This window comes from Rhipicephalus microplus, unplaced genomic scaffold, assembly GCF_043290135.1.
Source record: "Rhipicephalus microplus isolate Deutch F79 unplaced genomic scaffold, USDA_Rmic scaffold_21, whole genome shotgun sequence".
NCBI lineage: Eukaryota > Metazoa > Arthropoda > Arachnida > Ixodida > Ixodidae > Rhipicephalus > Rhipicephalus microplus.
This window is the reverse complement of record NW_027464594.1, coordinates 4891467-4912775: the sequence shown is the minus strand read 5'-3', so window position 1 is coordinate 4912775 and position 21309 is coordinate 4891467. Positions and strand designations below refer to the sequence as shown.

At 46.2% G+C, this 21309-nt stretch overlaps 1 protein-coding gene across 1 annotated transcript in view; it reads right to left on the bottom strand.

The window, feature by feature from the left end:
* Positions 1–20738, bottom strand: part of LOC142761664 (uncharacterized) — a 146698-nt gene extending 125960 nt beyond the window's left edge. The window contains exon 1 of the mRNA XM_075883854.1: positions 20375–20738. The gene's annotated coding sequence lies outside the window, so the exon portion shown is untranslated. The remainder of the gene's footprint in view (positions 1–20374) is intronic.
* Between the last annotated feature and the right edge of the window lie 571 nt (positions 20739–21309).

Below are 21309 nucleotides of genomic sequence, written 5' to 3'. Positions count from 1 at the left end.
CAGCTATACCTCGTAGTGTGTGATTATGCGCCACAGGTGAGTCAGAGTTTTGGCACATTAGAAATGGTAACGCGAGAGCTCGTCTCGCAGAAAGGAGGCCGTGTCATCGTTGTCAATGGGTGACATATCCCGATGGAAGCAAATATTAAAAATCATGGCTTTAGCCGGGGTCGAACCCACGTATTCTGCATAGTAGTCAAGTATTTCACCCCAAGAGCCATGCCAATGCTTGAAACGTTTTTTGGAATAAAACTCTGTAAAAGCATTAGCTCAGTATATACAGCGCCAATAGTGGTAGAAGACGGTTGCCTACCCGGTTTTATATCAATGCAACCAACATTAGATATATGAACCTCTGATTATGCAAGCTGTAGGGAATCGTGGCGCACTTGTCTGTACAGGTCATATCATGGCGCAGAAATGTGCACGTCATGGCGCTAAAACTGACCTCTCTGCTCTGACGTGAGATGCCAACATAACGTCAGATGTCGGACCCTTTACACACCAATGTACACTGTATGTCTGGTAGGCCGACGATATTGACAGAATTGCTCAATTTACACGAAGATGACGCTTTTAATTCTCATTACGCTTAGATCAAAGCGAAAAAATTTGGCATAGGCTGATGCACGCAGTTTGATTCGCCTGCTAATGAATTCCTTAACAAGTCCCATTGCGTGGGACCTGCCGGGTTTTTATTTTTCGTATTCTGGTTTATTTCTGCCGAAGTCCCCACTTTTCTTTTTTCTCTCTATACACTCGTGACTTACTTGCTGCATTGCTTCTATAAAATTAATTTCCTTTTATTTTTACTCTTCTCCCTGAAGAGTAGGCAGGCTTATGCTCCTCAGGTGGAAGTTGCCAGCTTGCCCTCTTCACATCACCATTATCTTCTCATGACCGTTAGATATATAACCGCTCAGCCACTGCAGCGACAGGCAAACGGAGATGTAAGGGTGGTATACTATAATAATATTTGCTCACTGACGAGCTTGACGCGGAAGCTCATAGCTAGCGATGAATATTGCCCACTGGATGGCCAGTCAGTGACCCGACATACGCGAAATCCGCCGTACGCCGGCCGGCTCTCAGGTTCGAGTCTTCTCTCGACTCCAGGCCGCACTCACTCGACGCCCATTTTTTTTCATCCAAGTGACACCGTCAGTGCCTAGACATACCGAGGTTCCTCCCACTTCCTTTCCGCAACTACTTCCCTCTCTGTCTTTTTGCAGCCGCAGCAATGCCGAATGATTAGGGTTGCAGAAACACGAAAGCTCTGCCGTCTGCGCCATGCAGTGGTCAATTACTTGACCGCTGAGCCATGACTGGCTTCTTGCCGCGACCGATATCTGTTTCCGACCAATTTCAGGCCATTCGGAATACAGTCACGTGACCAGACAGGGAGGTCAGCTGAAATCTCGAGACAACCTCGGAAGTTGGAAGGCTCCATCCGCCAAACGAGGACGTCCGTGCAGCTGTACGTCGCGGTGTATCTACGGTGCTCGTAGGCTCAGCCGAAGATGTCCGGTTCAATCACGGTCGCATTTCGAGTGAGTTGGAATGCGGCGCATACAGTGCATTGTCAGTAAGCGCTAGTGAGCACCAGACGGCCGAAATTTCCGGAGCCCCCCACAACGGCGTGCATCGTATATATAGTCATATCGTAGCTTTGACACCTGAGACCTCCAGATATTTTTATTACCATGTAGAGCGTTCTTCCACCATATAATAAACAACAGTGGAAAAGGTACTGCTGAGGGTTTAAAGTCGGAGATGTCGCTGGATGTCCCAGGTACGTGCTCTTGGTCCTAATAAGTTAGCCATATATTACGGGAAAGGCCCGCTGCTTGTGCTGAACGAAGCTTTGGAAGCTGAAGGACACGACGCTCAGTGCAGTCTGTCACGTGCAGTGATATTGCTAATGAGGCACCGAAAGCGGAGCCGCAAGTTAGACCTGTCGTGCGGACGTGACTGCCGTGGTGCTGTACACATGGTCTTTAGTAGAGCTTATCTGAGAGAGGACGGCATGCACATTTCTTTACCGAGGCCACACGAAACTGTTGAAGTGAATACAAATGAGAACGTCGAGTAGTAAAGCGTCATGGGCGATAGTTGAGCCAGAAAATACAAAGTGCCGGCATTTACGCAGAACGTAGCCAATGGCCTAACAATCATACAATACCACCCTGGGGCCAAATTAGCCCCTTCGGCTGACCATCTACGTGCGCGAGTGTCCGCATGTCGCTTCGCGACGTACCTCCCAAACGAGTCATATTTCTATACACGAAAAAACTTCAGGGTATGAGGAGAGCAGGAACCACAGCGCATTCGTTGAGGCAAAGACGACAAGAAGTCATTGCGTCCTTGTATCGGTATTCACGTTGTTTTTCGTCGTTCTCCTTTGAAATAGGAGCCCGTTATTAGGGATATGGTAGAATGGCCAATTTCAAGTGTTCGTGATTTTTTTTCTTCTTAAAAAAAGTGCATAGTCTCTAATGAAGCAGGGTTCAGACGACAGAAATGTACCCTGTCTGCTGATCTTTTGGCGACATGCTCCTTCACTTGTCAACATACACGCAGAATAATAAGTCGTGTGCAAATGCATATAATCTGCAAATATTGTAACAGCCAATATATAATAAATACAAAGCCATTGTCTTTTTTTACTTTAGTCCAACTGCTGCTACGAGTAGTACTGCAACAATATAAACTACTGGTGCTGATACAACTACTACCACGAGCTGCTGCTGCTAGCTTTTTTATAACTGTTACCACAGAGCTTAACAATATCACATTCTCCTAAAAACACCTGAATTGTATTGTCCCTCCCGTAAACTTCTGCGGCGCAGGGTTACAATGAACAGGACGATGAGACCTCAAGTGAACCAACTACACACCTGGACCAGTAGAAGGCAACGCATACATTATACAGGACTACTGCTGCCCTCTTGCACCTCCTTTCGTGAGCGAGCGCAGGACACATTCGGCACAAATCCACGTCTTGCTATGCGACTTCTCGGAGCGCTCGCAGGTGCAACACCGTTTTAATGTGTTTAGAAAAAGTTTATTTACACTATGTACAGAGAACAAAAATTCCATACCATTTCAGTAATAAAGGCACATACGCTTTGGTACATCGATGTATCAAGACAAACATCGCTACATTGCAATGAAGACACAACTGCCCTAATATACATCACAATGTTGGCATACATATGCACTCGCACACAATTACTTAATGTGATATCATGATTTAAAGAATGGTATAACGATACAATACATGCAATGAAACACAATCGGTTACAAACGACATCATGAATAACTACTCAACGGAAGCTACTTAGCACCACGTCGGTCGGAAAATGAGTTGTACCCTTTCGTGTTCAACGCTGACGAAAAGGCACGACCACTGCCGCAGGAACTCGTGCTCCCCGCAGGAACTCGTGCTATAGAGGAACGCGAGGATCTCTCGTCTCATTCTGCTCAGTATCGCCCTCGCATCGGTTTCGCCAAAGGCTGAACAGCCCTGCAGCTATTAAAAGAACAGAAGAGCGCCCGCGCGGAAATCGGCGGTTGGACGCGAATGTTCGCACACCCTGTCCCCAAAAACCGTCATGGACCGCTCGCCAAAAAAGGCGGGAGACCACACATTCAATCGTCGCATGTCGATTGGTCTTAACTATGACGCAGTTGGGGCAAGTGGAAGCGCGAACCACCTGTCGTCGCTGCCACCGATCTCGAGTGGGGAGCAAGCCCCAGCCCAGCCACCAGACAAAGTCCCAGAAGTGCCCTGGCAACGCTGCTGCAGTTATTGGTTTCCAAGGGCGGTTCATTATAGATTGACGATGCTGGGGCATCAAGGGCCATAGAAGGGTGGTCATTGTGTCCACCACTTCAGATCCAGCCACCTCTATTTCTAGGCACGTAGCCTCCAAACGTCGGCGAAATGCCAGAAGGGCTCAATACAAAGATGGTAATTGAGTTGATTGGGGACCTTGGTTAATTTGTCTAGCTGGCAGGAAGACATGCATGTAGACATGCACATAATTAAGTGTTACCAGCTAGTAGTATGCCTCGAATCTGTGGGTGACGTTCAACGGCCCTTAAGGAGGGTTCTAGTGCAAGCATGAAGGACATTGTTGAGAGAGGACACCCTTGGCGTACCCCACGCGTGACTTTAAATGGGTGACTCCCACGGGTATCTATATGTAAAGGGTACTTTCTGAATTAGTGTACATCGCGTGATTGAGGTCAATGAACTTATCCGGGAATCCGAATGCATGTAAAACATTTAGCAAGTAGCCATGCTATATGAAATCAAGTGCTTTCTTCTGATCTAAGGAAACCAACAGTCCACGCGTACATCGGCTAGTGGTGTATTAAATTATGTCACGCATTAGCCACGTATGGGTGTGTATTTCTCGGCTCGGAACAGAACAGACGTGGTGGTGAGCGATTAATATTGCAAAAGATGGACCGATTCGACGCACCAAGATGTTGGCCAAGAGCTTGTAATCTACATTAGGCAATAGCGACAGTAAGACTGACGAAGTGCCAATGGTGTCATGTGACTTAGAAGTGTGGCAGCTTGGGCTAGTTGGTATGGCATTACGATAGTTATAGCGCGAGAACAAAACGACGACACAGAGACCTTTCGTGTCCTTCTTGTCTCTGTGTCGTCGTTTTGTTCTCGCGCTATAACTATCGTAGTGGTGTCATGTGGTTTCGCAGGCAAGGAGGCAGGCGTACTGTGAGGGCCCACGAGATGGCTTATTACTAGAGACCAGATTATAGCAAATCCCTATTTCGTTTCTCGCGTTCCTATCAGGTCATTTTGACATATGAGCGCGAATTAGAGGGCGGGAAAAACTTTTATGGTGTTTTTATAGTGCCTATAAATGCCAATTTTGGGCGTTGGTGCCTAAATTCCTACAAGTGCCTATATATGCATGCTTTCAATATCATGCAGTACCTATATAAACGCTATTTAACCTCACATTTTGTTTCAAGTGGTGCAGGAGTCCGATATTCATGTTACCCGGCAAAATTGAGCTTTTGAAACACGGTGGGGTGCAACATATGCTCCATCTCATAAGTAACTTTCAGCACTGCCAAGTCCACAAACCAGTTTAGCCAATAGGAAAGTCGATTAACCTCGCTTATGTATTCATCTGCGTCGCGCCGTCAGCTCCAGCGTTCTATAGTAACGTTGGTCTGCTCGACATATCTCCGGCTTGTGTAGGGAGCAGAAGGTGCTTCTGTGCAGCGGCAGTACGATGAAGAACAAACGCAAAACCGTGGATTAAATTGTAGATAAAAGGTTATATCCATCTGTTGTTCGTTCTATTTCTCATTTACTTCCTAAATGGCGCTTCACCAAGTCCCATTAGAGATTTTAATTAGACAGTGGAAGTTGTTGCATGCCCAATGAAAAGTTTTTTATGACTAAGTTAATTGGTATCGCCACTATTTGGTATCGGAGCAACTCAGAGCTGGAAGATCAGACTACGTGGACGCATTAGCACGTCATGAGCACGTAAGGTAAATTCGCATGACATGCCCATGTTCTCTGTATTGTACTGCCTGTTTCTGTGGGATGTAACCCTCTATGCACGCATGTTCGGAGAGGCTGGCATGGATCACGTCTCCTTACCACGATACAAAGCATCGCACCGCTGCCAGTCCTCTAAGGAAAGATGCACCAAAAATACCCCAATCGTTTGAATGCTGGCACTGGCACGACGCGAGAATGGCGAGAACACCAACGCAAACGAAAAGGAGGCAGCTTAGTTTCGCATCTCGCTTGATACGAAGGTAATCCTTCTGTGTGTTTTAATATTTCTGTCACCCTTCATACTTCTATTCAGGCAACAGATTGCACAATTTACACACGCCTCGTATAGTTCTCGCAGTGTCACGTGGTACTTTGACGTACGCAGGACTGTTCAATCACCTCCACCATGTCGGGGCGCACGCCCGTGAAATGAAGATCCAGCGGTGTTCAGTCTGGCATTTCACCTCTTTATGGTGCGCGTAGCACTGTAAATCTTGGCAAATGAGATTGTGAGCGCCTAGTGCATGCATTCCTCTTCACTTTTAGAAATTTTCAAGCCTGCGTAAGGGCCCTTTAAGGTGTTCACATAGAAAAAAAATTGAGCCTGTGTGGTTAGAGCAAGTTGATAAGAGGTAAAAAAAGATCCTTCTGGCCTATTGCGCTCTGGCTTTTAGCACCTGTGTAACCCGGTCTCAGTCATGCCGAAATAAAGCATTCTCATTCGACGGTGTACACTTGACTCACCATGTAGGACTAGAAATGAACAGACCTTATTCGGCAAACCCTGCGGGGTAAAAATGCATGACTATGCTGAACCATTACGCCTGTGTACCATCATGTCGTAGACACAGATCGCACGCGTATTTCTTTGAAAATTTAAATTTCGTCGAAGTTTATTTGACCTATATTTACGATTTTGGGAGCCTACAACAGTGTTTTGCCTGCCTGTTTTCTTGGCGCCTAAAACCCGGTTTTTAGTGCCTATAAATTCAGCCTTCACTCGTTACACGATGAGCGGTGCGTTCCGATAACCTGTCCCGTGACCCTCCATTCTCTCGTGCACTCTTCGCAACACAAGAAGCGGCCTCGTGATGGCGTCTTCCTGTTGGCCGGCCCAAGTCGTAACTCGCCGCCGTACCGACTGCCCTTCTTCTCACATAGCTTCCAGCATCCCCTCCCCCTTCTCTTTTCGCCATAAAACTCTGGATGTAAAAGAAGGGTTCACTGTTAAAGGGGACATTCACGTGCAAAGCAAGTGAGGGTTCGTTCTCTTGCAAATTTTATTGGCAGAGTTTCGTGTGAGCGTACTCATCTTCACAGTTATAATTCTTTGAGAGCGGATCAGTACCGTGCATGATTTATATTTGCAAATCCACCAGCAGTCAGGTAGCCAGCTCCAAACACGCAGGGCTCCCTTTACCAGTGGGTCGCTATGTACATGTGCAGTCTAGGGACTACGACATATGCCTTTCAAGTGTGTGAGCTGAGTGCACATGGCCATGATCAAAATGCTCATTTAGAAGAAAATGTTATCGCGCGGCTGAGCTCTTGTAACTTAATCTGGTCGATGTAACTTGATTCAGAAGTACCCTTTGTCCTTACGCGTCCGACCTGACGATCTGTGACACCCATCATTTGCTTGGATGCTTACCCGGCAGGATAGCTGCTATTGACGACATAAGGAGCCCACATACTCGTCGTTTCAATGAGTGGCCTGATACACGCGAAAGTTAGTTCCCCGATGTGCACTCCGTGCTGCATTTACGCGTTCTTTCTGCGTCTCCAGTGATAACTGACTTTAGGACATTGATACATAAACCCTAGAAATACCAGTATCACACAGAGTGGTGCAACACGGGCATCTACCCGTGAAGTTGCAAGTCGCAGGCTTCCAGCACACGTCAGCTTGTCAGTGCTTTCAATGAAGCGAGAGAGCCCGGCCACGTTCTGTGGCCTAATGTCGACAGCTCATAAAGATTAAGCGACAAGTCTTATTCAACAAAATACGACACCAAACACGAGCTTCGGTGTTCTCTGTCGAAAGGCTTCGACTGATTTCTTCTCGGCCCTGCGAACAGTGGCTTCGCCAACTACCACACTCATACCCACTCATGGCCGCAAGTAGAAGCAGAGGCACAACAGACGCGCAACAGCACCAAAAAAAAAAAGAAAAAAATCTGCTGTGGTAACTTTAGAGGTGACAACGACGTTTGAACACGGTGACTAGTGGGCACGTTTCTTTAGATTTCGCACGCACCATCACGATTACACGTTCATCGTGGGGGAAAGGAAGCTTTCTTCTACGTGTTGCAACGCCATGAGGTTTGCCCACTACAAGCGCGCGTCGTACTAACAACGCACCCGAGCGTTTGAAACGGTTAAAGACACGCACGTTAGCAGCCTCCGCCTAGCTGCAGGCTCACTCAGTCTACGACACGCGGGGCAGCACAAAAGAATTCGCGACAAACACAACACGGCTATCGACTTGCAAGCGAACGCACACACACGCGGGCCTACATGTACCCCGCAGAGGGATTGCAACACAACGGCACAAATGCAATGAGCACTGCAGCGCAACAAAGCGATGTCCTCGACAGCATGCGATGCACGCTCGTGGATATGCGCGTAGACGTAAACACAAGCGCGACTAAGCACGAGAGACAGGATGACGTCGGAGAAAAAAAAAAAAGAAGTAAAACTGACAACGCCGGGGCCGGTGCGCAGCTTTCGGGACAACGCGGTGCGGTTTGCTTGTGCAAGCAAACTGTCGAGTGAAAGCTACACGAGAAGTCGAAGGCAATGTTGTTGTTGTTGTTGTTGCCACTACTAATGTCATCGTCATTGTTTGTCGTAGTTCCTGTCTGACGTGACGCGAATGCAGGAAAACGTAAAAGAAAGAGCCGGGATTCTTCGACGACGGAACAACAGCACCAGGCGTGCAATCGCGAGAGGTCAGCCGCACTGAGGCGCGAGTCAGTGCACTCACCGGTCACAGCGGATCGTATTGCACGTAGATCCACATAGTTGCGATGTATAATTATGACGGTACCTATGTCCCTGGAGGAGACACCCCACGTCTAGTCACTGCAGGTTCAGCCGTACTTCACGTGTGTTAGAATGGTACATGTGTGACTGGGTATAGCCACTAGTTCCAGGAGCACCGGCGAGGTAGCTACCACGGCAGGTGACTGTAAATACGGCACGTGGATACCCTTTCCCTTTACATCCCCTACCCCCACACAGCTTCCGAAACTTCTGTCTTTAATTTGAGGTACGTCTGTTGACTAGCCCCCACTGCCAAGAAGAGGGGTCTACCCAAAACCCCTTTACGCAAAAACAATCACGGCTATACGGCACTGCCAACTGCAACACGGCACATTTGATGAAATTTGCTTCCCCGCCAACGAGCATGGTTTAGTAACTGTCATCGCATTTTGATGAGGCTCCCGTGTGTGACGTGCAGATTAATATAGAAAGCCGCTTATTCCGAGATCATAAGAACTTGGGAAGATCACAAGGTGCGGCCATCACGAATGTCGACTTCACTATGCCAATTCGGAACAAGAGAACCACTTGAAATGCATACCCTTGACGATTACCCAGAATCACTCAAGAGGCTTATATAACTTTGCTTATAGGCTTATAAAACTTCGGTTTTCGGCTCTTTGTTTCCCGTTTTCAGCTTAATACAGGAAGTTCTGTTTTTTTTTACTATTACAAATAATGGTGGTAAACAATACAAATGACACAGCTCTCCCTTTCTGATTATGACGGGGAGAACAAGAAGAACTGCGAATGACGTCAGCTTCTACAAACGTCAGTATTCAATGGTAATTGGGAGCAATAAGAGCACAATTACAATAGCACCACAGCCTACCTTGAGTGCATGAAGCTTCAATGCTATCAGACATCGCACAATGGGCGTAATACTGAGTACTACGGACCGCTATTACACTGTCCACGAATTCATCTAGCGCTTCCACGCAGCAATTACCATTCGGCATGTTCCTTCCCACTTACATTTCGAGACCCGGTTTAGAGCTGGTATATATCTACGTGCCTTGCATTTTGTGGAAGATACATTCCACCCACACACATAAGATACGAGCAACGGAGCTAACAATTGTGCATTCATTGTACAACGTTGCGATTCGGCGACTCCCTGCGCAACGCGACAGATAAGTGCAATTTCGAGATATTTCCTCCTTTCAGGTTAGTTTTCCGCCTTGGTCTACAAAAAGCCATTTCGAGCACGCCATCACAATCGCGAGTGGTTTTTCTTCACGCGGTATAATAGTCCCGTCCCGCTGCCGTATTCAGCTTCCACCACACCCCTGTAATAGTCCGTCGCTCGAACGGGGAAGCTGCGGCCACGCTTCCGTCTTTCAGAGCCACGACAAAAATTACACTGCACACATGCCGTCAACGGTAAATGGCTGTCAAGCGTTCATACTTTTTCTCTTCCGTCTCTTCAAGTTATTTATATTATCTGAAAAGAAACCAAGCAAATAAAGGGAGAAAAGGAGTCTGCCACTCGAAGACTAACAATTGGTTACGAAATGCACTTCTGTACGAGGCACGCGGACGTTGGCATAAAGAAAGCTAATCCTCAAAATAGGAGCGAGTTCAGAATGTATTCCAAGACCAGATGTCCAGCACAAGTTGGCCGCATGCCTCCCGCAGTCCTCGTTGTCTGCTACCCTTTTACGCGTGCCAGACGAGCGGTCATTTAAAAACTGCACCGTGCGTTGTGTGGAGACCGGTCATGGCATGCGTTCAGTGTTTTAGCATATAAAGTAGGCCCAGCCTTAAGGGGAGGGCTCGGGGAAATTACGCGGGAACGCATTGTCTTTTACTCTCTCCTACGTACGGCGGAGTCTGATGCCTGGCAGTGCCGGCTTTCATTTATTTATGTATATCTCTCTTCAACACTCGGAGAGAGTATACGAGGCGCACATGTGTGCTAAATTTGTACGCCGCTGTAGAGCCACTGAACGAGGACCGCATTCCGACTCGTATATGTTGCCTGTCATGCCTGTACTTTTATTGCTCTGTGTTATACTTTTTTGTGTTTTTACTGTCGGAAAATTCTCGTGGTATTCACGTATTGATGGTTTGCCTGCCCAAGTATAGAGCATTCAGTTCAGGCGGGTGTTTACATCATTAGGCGGGAGGTTACAGGTCACCATGCATATTACGTACACTGCACACTTGAGGCCAAGAAAAAATAACAGCTACAAAAGTGGCTGTTTAAATGTGGTCACTGTCTGTCATAAACCATAGTCTTCTGAAACATGCAAAACTGTGCACTCGTAAGCGAGTTCTACAGCAAGAAAATCACGTCACGTTTACGTGTGTTTTCATTCTTTTTCTCGTTGTTTGTTTGGTTGGTTGGTTTGTTGATTAGTAAATACTATTGATGGTCCTGCCAAACGTGACTAGTGCGCTGCAAGCCAACCAAATGCAGTGGTTTTCTCGTCTGCGAGAACTCTTTATAATTATTACTTTTATTAAAGTCTTGGATGACTTATCGAACACTAAGTTTGACCATCGGGGACGAGGGATGAAAAAATCATCATCGCTTTATGACGTCACAGATCCCCCAAAGTTTGTGACGCCATGATGATGTCACAGTGACATCTCGTGACACCATCACGGGGCGCGACATCACGTGCTGACGTTATCACATGGCACTATAGCTTGGTCAAAGATGGTTGGTCTGATCACAGAATCACCACTTATAAGTTTAAAGGAGACGTCGCACAGTCGCGTTTCATACCACTGATGCTCATTGGTGACTTCTAAGCTCTCATCACAAAATATTTGCAAAGCTCCTCACAGTTGGAGCATGGCCCATAGCGCAGAGCACCCATTTGTGTTTACAAGCGGAGGAAAACGATGTGCAGTGATGAGTTAACGTTTTGCACTGTGAAGCCGCAGCATGCCCAACACAGCAACTGTTAAAAAATTTCTTTTTTATATCATGAGACGCAACAAACATATGGAACGAGCGTCCATACAGCAATCACAATGACAAACAAACCACGAAGAACAACATACTAGACACATAATGTGAAGTAATTTTTAACTTATCATGCCCATCCACCTTGAGCGCTTTCTTAACGCCTCCTCGTATAACCGTAGGTGTTGCCCAAGGTTCCCTTCTAAATTATTTGTCAAAGCATGCATCCTCTATCAATGCACAAAATCAACATGCTTATAGTGTGGTACCGACTTTTTTGGAAGCATATGTCCTTTAGCCAACTTATGATAGCAACTCAACCGGGCTAAGAAAAGCTGTGACTGTTCTCGGACCATGTTGCTGACTATATTACTTGGATAGTGCTCCAGTTACTAGATTTCTTTTTTTTTCAATTGTGACATTCTCTTCTTTTTCTCTTTCAATGTTTGACATCTCATTATTTTCTTCCTAAGTACAGGATAGAAAACTGGAGTCTTCCTCCGGTTATCTGCCCTGTCTCTTATTTATTTTCTCTCTCTATGGTAGCCACTTAGCTCGCTGTGAGACAACACGCCCTTCTAGTAGCAGGATCAACAGTCTTTTGGGTGTATTTTAAGAAATGTGTAGTGCAAAAGTAACCTCAAATTCACCGGCAGGCCCAACACTATAGAAAAGCTGGCGCCCGCGTCGCTGTGACGTGCAAGACAGCATACGAGCGGTGGCGGCGTCTGCATCGGGAGCGTCGACGCGTTCTGACAACACTATTTTACAATTCCACCTGCGCTGTGATTCTTATTGAGCGGGAACTTTTTCCTGCTGTGGCTGTTCTCTTGACAATTCTTGAAAGCAGTGGCATGACGTCTCCCTTTAGACAAATTTGGTTGAACGTCGTCTGCCACAGCGCTGCGGACGCTGCTACCATTAGAAACTGTTGGCGACGTTTGTGCGCAGAGCTACTGTGGGTCGGCAGCGTCTCAGAAGGCCCTATGGCACGCGCATCCCACAATCATCTAAAGAAGAGTTTGACTTCAAAATCTCGGAAAGCATGAACTTCGCTTACGCGTACTGCCATTTCTGTCAGCATTAACTATATATTGTCCGTAATATTAGTTTTATACCACTGCCCCGAAACTGAATGAAGCTGGCACAGAGAGTATTATATTGCTACAGTTGTTTAGTAGTGCAGGTACAACACACTCATGTACGTCAGATAAGTCCTTGCTTTACGAGCATGGGCGATGGTCAAGTTCCAAGCAAAAAAATTGCCCGCAGCTTCCCTCGGGGGAACACTGAGGAGGATGCGGACCATATAATTGGTTAACGGGGTGTTAAAGTGCGACTTACTTGGGTCGATGGCTAAATTGGTTAACGTGGTTGTGAAATGGGGTGTTAAATTGCGACTTACTTGGGTCGATGGCTAAATTGGTTAACGTGGTTGTAGGAGGGGGTGTTAAATGAGTGAACACGTACACACGTATGCGAAAGGGCGGCGCTGGTCGAAGGGACGTCGATCATTGTGTTTGTGGATTCGTTGGAATTCATTTCACCGCGACCTTGGACGTCGACGCGCCGTACAAACCAACCGACGAGCGGCAACTGAGCGAGCGAGCGCCGACCTTGAGTATATATACAGCACGACGGCGCATGCACTGTCAGCTGTTGAATGTTCTCGAAGCGCGACGCCACATGCGCGTCCACTGGAGAATCAGGAGAATTGTAGATGTCGAACGCGGTGTGTAGAGGAGGAAGGGTGCACAGATGGTGGAGGAGTGAAGCGCGCGCGGTGTGTAGAGGAGGAAGGGATGCACAGATGGTGGAAGAGTGGGCGACGGCGCGACGGCGCATGCGCGCGCGTCAGCTGTCGAATGTTCGAGAAGCGGTGTGGACGGCGCGGACGACGCGGACGGCGCACTACAAGGCGCGAGTATAAGATGCTCCGCATCTAAAAGGAAAAGCGTTGAAAGCTGACACAAGTTCACTGCTGTGCCTAGACCCTTTAGAAAATTCTGTCCTGAAACATGGCTCTTTTGCCATATCTTGTTCACTAATGCGAGCTGGTTATAGTGAACTAGAATCGTATACTAGTTGGTGGACTGTGTGTCCCAGCGACGCTGATGAGCGTTCCCTACAGCGCACACGGACACCGCTTGCCTTTCTGCAGGACGCGTAGCGCGTTTGGACGGTGACGCCAATTAGCGTCCCTTGGGTGAACAAGGCATGGCGGAAAAAAAATTGCCCGCAGCTTCCCTCGGGGGAACACTGAGGAGGATGCGGAGCATATAATTGGTCAACGGGGTGTTAAAGTGCGACTTACTTGGGTCGATGGCTAAATTGGTTAACGTGGTTGTGAAATGGGGTGTTAAATTGCGACTTACTTGGGTCGATGGCTAAATTGGTTAACGTGGTTGTAGGAGGGGGTGTTAAATGAGTGAACACGTACACACGTATGCGAAAGGGCGGCGCTGGTCGAAGGGACGTCGATCATTGTGTTTGTGGATTCGTTGGAATTCATTTCACCGCGACCTTGGACGTCGACGCGCCGTACAAACCAACCGACGAGCGGCAACTGAGCGAGCGAGCGCCGACTTTGAGTATATATACAGCACGACGGCGCATGCACTGTCAGCTGTTGAATGTTCTCGAAGCGCGACGCCACATGCGCGTCCACTGGAGAATCAGGAGAATTGTAGATGTCGAACGCGGTGTGTAGAGGAGGAAGGGTGCACAGATGGTGGAGGAGTGAAGCGCGCGCGGTGTGTAGAGGAGGAAGGGATGCACAGATGGTGGAAGAGTGGGCGACGGCGCGACGGCGCATGCGCGCGCGTCAGCTGTCGAATGTTCGAGAAGCGGTGCGGACGACGCGGACGGCGCACTACAAGGCGCGAGTATAAGATGCTCCGCATCTAAAATTTGCTTTCCGTTTTGTTCGATAGGTAACGCCTAATTGTGGAAAGGTTCTATTGCAGTAAAACAGAGAAAGTTCTTGAAATTTTGTCACACATGAAGGCTGGTGACGATTAGCTCGCCAGCAAGATGGAGTTCCAGTCTATTCTGAAGTCGCGTTCTTCGTTAATATTAGTAGTTTGTCAATATTCGATACATTGAGTATTGGGTTCGAATAATTCTCTATTAGATTCTGAAGCCACTGTCACTCAGTGAAATATTGAACCACCAGAAAATTTTCACATGGTACTGAAATCTGTGCAAACAATTGCATGCTCGCTATAAATTTTTGCGAAAGTTGACGCGCAAATAGGCGAAATGCTTTCACTGGCCACCCAACCCCCCTCCCCCGTAACAACCACCCTCCTAACTGCGCTTTGAAAACTGTTAAAGTATCCAGGTAGAGTGGCTAGAGCGTGGCACTGTGCATGAGGCTGAGAACGTTGCTCCAAATGAATGTCAAAAGTATCGTGAACGAAGCCACCGCAACAAATTGGGAGCCATTGTAAACATTTGAAAGAAAATCAGTGTTATTCAGGATTATCCAAAAATGAAGCACATGCAGGTAATATCGTCCCAATTAGTTCTCATCGCTCACCCCAACTTATATGGCACACTGAGATGATTAATCATGACAAGAATAACACATCAGAGATAAAGTGTATAGAGATCGGATGTGTTCTTTGCCCGTAGGAATGGTGAAGTGCGACACATGCACGCTGTTGCCACTTCCAGAACATGACAAGCAGTTATCCATTCTTTATGACGTCATTTATTAACTTATTGTGCTGCCAAGCAATAAAACTTTATAAAAGGCATACATTTTTTTATACTATTTGCAGTTGTACAAACTGATTTTCTAAGGTGAAGCTCCTAAAGCTGTGGGTCTGTTAATGCATGTCTTTTGTGACCGGTTCGTAACCCCCTATTTGAATGAATCACTCAGCAGGTGATGCTAGTGTGAATGACAAACAGACAGACAGACGGAAGGACGGACGGATGGACGGATGGAGAGATGGACCTCATTGCCAATGACTGTATCGTGCAGCACATGCTTTCCAAATACGCACTCAGATGTATCCATATGCCCCGCCGCGGTGGTCTAGTGGCTAAGGTACTCGGCTGCTGACCCGCAGGTCACGGGATCGAATCCCGGCTGCGACGGCTGCATTTCCGATGGAGGCGGAAATGCTGTAGGCCCGTGTGCTCAGATTTGGGTGCACGTTAAAGAACCCCAGGTGGTCAAAATTTCCGGAGTCCTCCACTACGGCGTCTCTCATAATCATATGGTGGTTTGGAACGTTAAACCCCACAAATCAATCATCAGATGTATCCATGTGCACATACAATCCGAGTGACGAGCATGGACTTGGTGTTTGCAAACTTCCCACTGCCGCCAGAGCAAGAACCTTTCTCACTTCATTTCACGAACCATAAAGCCGTAATAATAACAAATAAGTGAAAGAAAAACGAACAGACGAAACAGCAGACAAACAAGAACAAAGTAAAAGTTGATTTGTATGATGTACTCCAGTCTTACGCCTTTCTAATGATTTAATGGGCTGAACCATTCACGGGAGGGATATGGATTACCGATGATCTCCCCATCTCAAGCTTTGCGCACTTATCATCATTCATTCCTTGGATATGTCGTGACTGTATTTTTAACGTACAGTTCATTTTTTTTTCTGGTTCTAACGAAAGCCAGTAGCTGTACTGTTCAAACGGGAAAACATTCGAAAAATATTCGATTAGCTTACGGTTTTATTTACTCAAATTCGCACACCTCTAACATGTATATTTAGGATGAATAGACTTATGAATTGGATAAAATGCATACTAGAACTAATGGTTCGTTGTGCATTAGGCTCTTATTGTTTGAGTCGGAAAGTTATCATTATGGTTCTGGCTTGTAGGGCTTGAGTGAACTTGAACTTTAAGATGACGAAATTGCTAAAAATGTGAAGAAAATGGCGAAAGCTCTAGAGACAGGGAGGATGAAGAAGTTCAGCTTACACCAACTCAGATGAACAAAGAAAAACTGTAGCACTGGGTGAAGAAGTGTCTCAACAAAATAAAAAACTCAGAAGATAAATCATACAAAAAAGCAGAAGAAATCAACCGATTTCAAACGTTTGATGCCTCAAGAACTCTTTCAAAAGTTTAGTGCATGGTGCCGTATTGTAAACTCTCATTTTTGACTGCAACAAATGTGGCAGTTGTGAAATGTGGGAAATAAACTCCACTAACTGAACCGTATAGTCCACCTGTCCTTCACATTTGTAGGAGTCATGCCAGCTAGTTTCAGTGGGTGCTTTCTATCTGCTTATGTAAACAGCTGTGAGTACACGTGAGCATAAACATGCACCCAGGTAAGGCTGATAGTAACGCTGTAGATGAGGAGATACTAAATACTATAGTTTTTGCCCGTTTCTGCCCTAGAAGCTTTCCGATAATCCTGGAGAAGTTCTCGACATTTCTCGACCACTCATGCGAAGTCAGAATGTGCTTATACTTTCCACATAGTGCACATAGATTTTTCACGTCACGCCTAATCAGGGAATGAAGTTATTGTGTTCTGGTAACGTAGACACTACTTTCGTCGCAAATGAGTGGATAATTCGTCCTTTCCAGCAAAATCATTGTGTCTGGATGGAGGTTCATCACCGTAATCAAAATTTACAAGAATTTTACGCTTCATAATAAAAGCTGCAACCCAAAGAGACGTGGCGCAGTAGCAGTCCGGAACTATTAGTCCTCTGAATTTGACACGGCTTCGAGCGAGTCACTACATTATCTTCACTCGTGCAAATGGTAAGTTAGTGAAGGCCAGGATAGCCTTCCGGAACCCGCCACACCTTCGTCTTTAGAATAAATTATTCACACGCTTGAAATCGCTATGCGCACTTTACTATGGGAGAGCCATAAGCTGTCCCGAACGTAAGCAAAACCAGCTACGTTACTGCAACGCTTGCTGTTTAGAAGAAGTGGTTAACAATTTCGGGTACTTTGTACTCTACTGTGGGAGAGCATAAAGCCGTCCGTACGGCCTCAAAGAACGGCTCACAGTTGCCATCGGTGATCGAATTTAGTTAACACTGACCGTGCTTCAACGCTCACCGAAAGATTTTGTAACCTCATATTGCAGAACCGTGATCGTTACTCAAAGGGTTCTCTCAACGAGTTTTGGGGAAACACAACTTTTGTACCAATCCACAAATATGCGGAAACTTTTGTAGGGCCACTCGCCCTCTGCACATACATCTTTTTGTCAGGTTTTTATAGTCAGTGAAGTTGCACCTAAAGTGCATCAACGAAACAACCAGCAAACGCGTTGCGGATTTTTTCAGAATGACATGACGCTGATACAACTGTGCTATAATGAAGCGTTATACCTTCCTAGGCAGGACTTCTTGCCATTCCGAAAAACAAGCAGGATTTCAGGACCGAAGTTCCTTGCGATTGCACGATGGCCATCTGGATTCAGTACATTCGGGCACCATGCACAGTCAAAGTGCAAGTGCCAAACATCTGTGCTCAAAACCATGTGCCGAGCGCACATGTGATTTAAAAACAGACCATCCGTCTAGGCTTGCGTGCGCCCATGCGTCCGTGCATCTGTCCATCCTTCGTATAACTCGGCGACTTTAACGAATACATTATGGACCTCATAGGTTTTTGCTCTATTATCAGCACTCACCTCGTCGATATACGTGGATTCTCTCATTAGGCTTCATGGTATGTGTAATTTCGGCTCCTACTATGCTCAAGGTACGGCAGACAAAAAACATATTTCAACATCCTCATCATTACTCCGAAAAGCTTACTTGGTGTGTTTGTATAATTGTCATGGAAACGGGTACGTTTGAATAAACATACTGCGAGATGGATTTTTGTAAAAACAATGTTTTCTTATTGCGATATTATGTATTGTATGTGTGTGTAATAACTAAATTATCCGTACTTCAGAATTATCAGTTATGTCTGTATTTGGGAGCTATGAAGCAAATCATTGTTATTGCTGTTGAAAGGGTGGCCAGAGCTTGCTTAAGCTGCGTGACAGCAGCTTTTTCTCCAGCCTCAACCATTTCACTTCGACATATCGACATATCGTATTTTTATTGGGGTAATTAAAGTTTGTTTGTTTGATTGATCGATTAAGTCAATAATTATTTAATTAATTAATTAATTAATAATTATTTTATTGATTGATTGATTGAATGTGCGTTGTCTGCTCAGTGCTTAGTACCTCGCTGCTTCGGGAAACCAATCAGCATCGTATCCGGAGTGCCGCGTTGAAGTTAAAGGTTGCGGTATTTAGCTGCGCTACCCGGAACGCGTCATTCGTATGTAGCAGGCCTGGTTAAACGCAGTGAAATAGCGCCGACGACGCTGTATATTGTTCCAGAGTTCACCGTAGTTTTATTTCCACGGTGAAATCGGCGCTTGGAGCGCTGTTCATCATATTGACTTCAGACTGTGCGTGGCCATTTCGCCTGTGTTTGGAATACCAATATTTCGGCAGTGTGAATTCTTCGCGAATATATCCTCACATTGTCACTAAAAGATGCTATAGCAACTGTGAACACAAAAACAAAAACAGAAAAAAAAGCGTAGCTCTCTTCATATCAGTATGTCACCTGATCCGTACGTAAGTGCTTCCTATCAGCAAAGTGAATAGTTCACTAGTTTACGTAGGTGCCGGGGTGTAATATAAAAGCAAAGGCAAAGTACAGTGTGGGGCTACAAATAATGCGGAATTTTCATTTCTGCACGATCCTTATCATAACGTGACGTATCTGGGTGCGTAAAACTATATGCACAAAGAAATAAATATTTTATCCGTAACGGTATTCTGCTCTGGCACCAAGATTACTACAATATCTTATACTCCTTTGCTTTCTTTTTTTTGAAGTTCACTTGGACAGCTGGTTCTATCCTTGATCAGGTGCATATTTTCCTCCAGTTACGACGATCACATCCTCACGCGGTTTATTAAAAGACCAGCGTGCAATATGTGAGCGATATTATTGAAAAAGTTGAGCGAAGAAAGAAAGATGCGGGTGTTAAATTACCCCCAGAGTAAACGCGACAGATGTAATAGAGTAAACATACGCTCCCACTTCTGCTGCCTGTGAGACTTGTTGTTGTTCCTAGCTATTTACGTGTCACACACTGGAAGTATTGAGCACTCCAAACCACGTCCTGACTTGTTCTACAACTGGTGTAGGATGTTTTTCTAAATCCTGTGTTTTCCTGGCTGCTCCACGATTCCATTTCACGCGAGAAATGCCAGAAGCGCTGCCGATATTTGCTAAGGGACCATTAGATGTGACTCTATATACCTGACTCTGCTCTATGATTCCACAACTGCTTTTTACTGCTCATCGCAAAAATGAAACCGCGTTTAAAAAAACAGACCTCGAGCTTGCCAGAATATTCTCACTTTTTTCTGTGAAGATCAAAGCAGGGAAACGGTTTTTAAGCTTGGAGGGAACAATTGAATGTTTCGAAGTTTGGATAGGGAAAAGCACTGGAAGCATAGTAGTGCTCCTAGAGTTTCAATTTTCAAAGGCTGTATATGAAACCACATTTTGCAAAGCAATGCCTTTATTTGAACAAGCCTACATAATTTATTATATTTCTGAAGAGACCGAGTAATTAATTGCTTTGTTTGCAAAATGCGCCATGTACTACATGGTTGGCATATCACGAAACCTTTTCGGGCAACATCGCTGGTTGCCGTTGAAGTCCGAGAAGAACCGGTGTCGCAACTCATTCTAGAAAACGGTAAAGCATGCTCATAAGGGCTCACCAAAAGATAAATGGCAAACAAAAACGATTATTTTCTTCCAACTTTTCGGCGTTCTGTATTTTTGTAACGCCGGAGACATCGGCACAGAAACGTCACTCACCCTTAATCCGAGAGCGCTGCGAGTAAAAATCCGAGTAAGCCGGCCGAAGAGCTAAGTAAACATCCAAGCCTGTGGGTACTAAATCTCGCACCAACAACAAGCTGTGGCAACCAGAACACAGTCGTTACAACCTCCAGTCGAGAAGTCAGCGAGAGACACCAGATGCAGCGTCAGCAGCGCGCAATGTAATCCGGAGAACGGAGGATGATGCTTTTCGGGTGACAGTGGTTCGCGTCTCGGAGTAAGCGCGGCGGCAACACGACGTGCACAGGCTACCGCGCCGCTTCGAAGCCACACAGCGAATGCCCGTTGGACCAGTCTCCAGCAGAGCGAGCAGCATCCTCGCCCTCTCACAATCTTTCCTAGCCACCTGCTGTAGTACAACACACACCTGTTCGACGAGGGAGACACTTCGAGGCAAGAAGGAGGCTGGCCTGCGCGCGGGCGCGCGCGAAGCGCCGGCCTTTTTTGCGCAGACCCAAAACGGAGTGTAGGTATGCCACGTTGGAGAGTCCTCCACTTTGCGTGAGAGAGAGTGTCGATGCGCCGAAAAGAGGCACTGCAATCGGATCATCAGCAACGTTTAGATTTGAAAGCTAATGAAGTAGTTGGGAATTTTCGTAGAAAAAAAAACAGTAGCGTAAGCAAAAAGGTCCACCTGCTCTCTATACTCTCTACCCCTCTGCCACGTCCTTCGTTACGTTTTTAGAGTTATTTGATGTTGAATATTTAGGGGAGCTCGAAAGAACACATCGTCAAGCACGCGCTGACATGCACTACTACCGACTGAGATACCCGAGACCAAGCTGAAGACTGGCATCAAGGAATGCGCAACCAAGTAGAGAGCCGTGGTGGAGGCCTCCAACTTCAGTCCTCACCTGATCGCGAAAGATGGAGCACGCTAATGACGTATATTCAGGTAAACGAAGACTTAC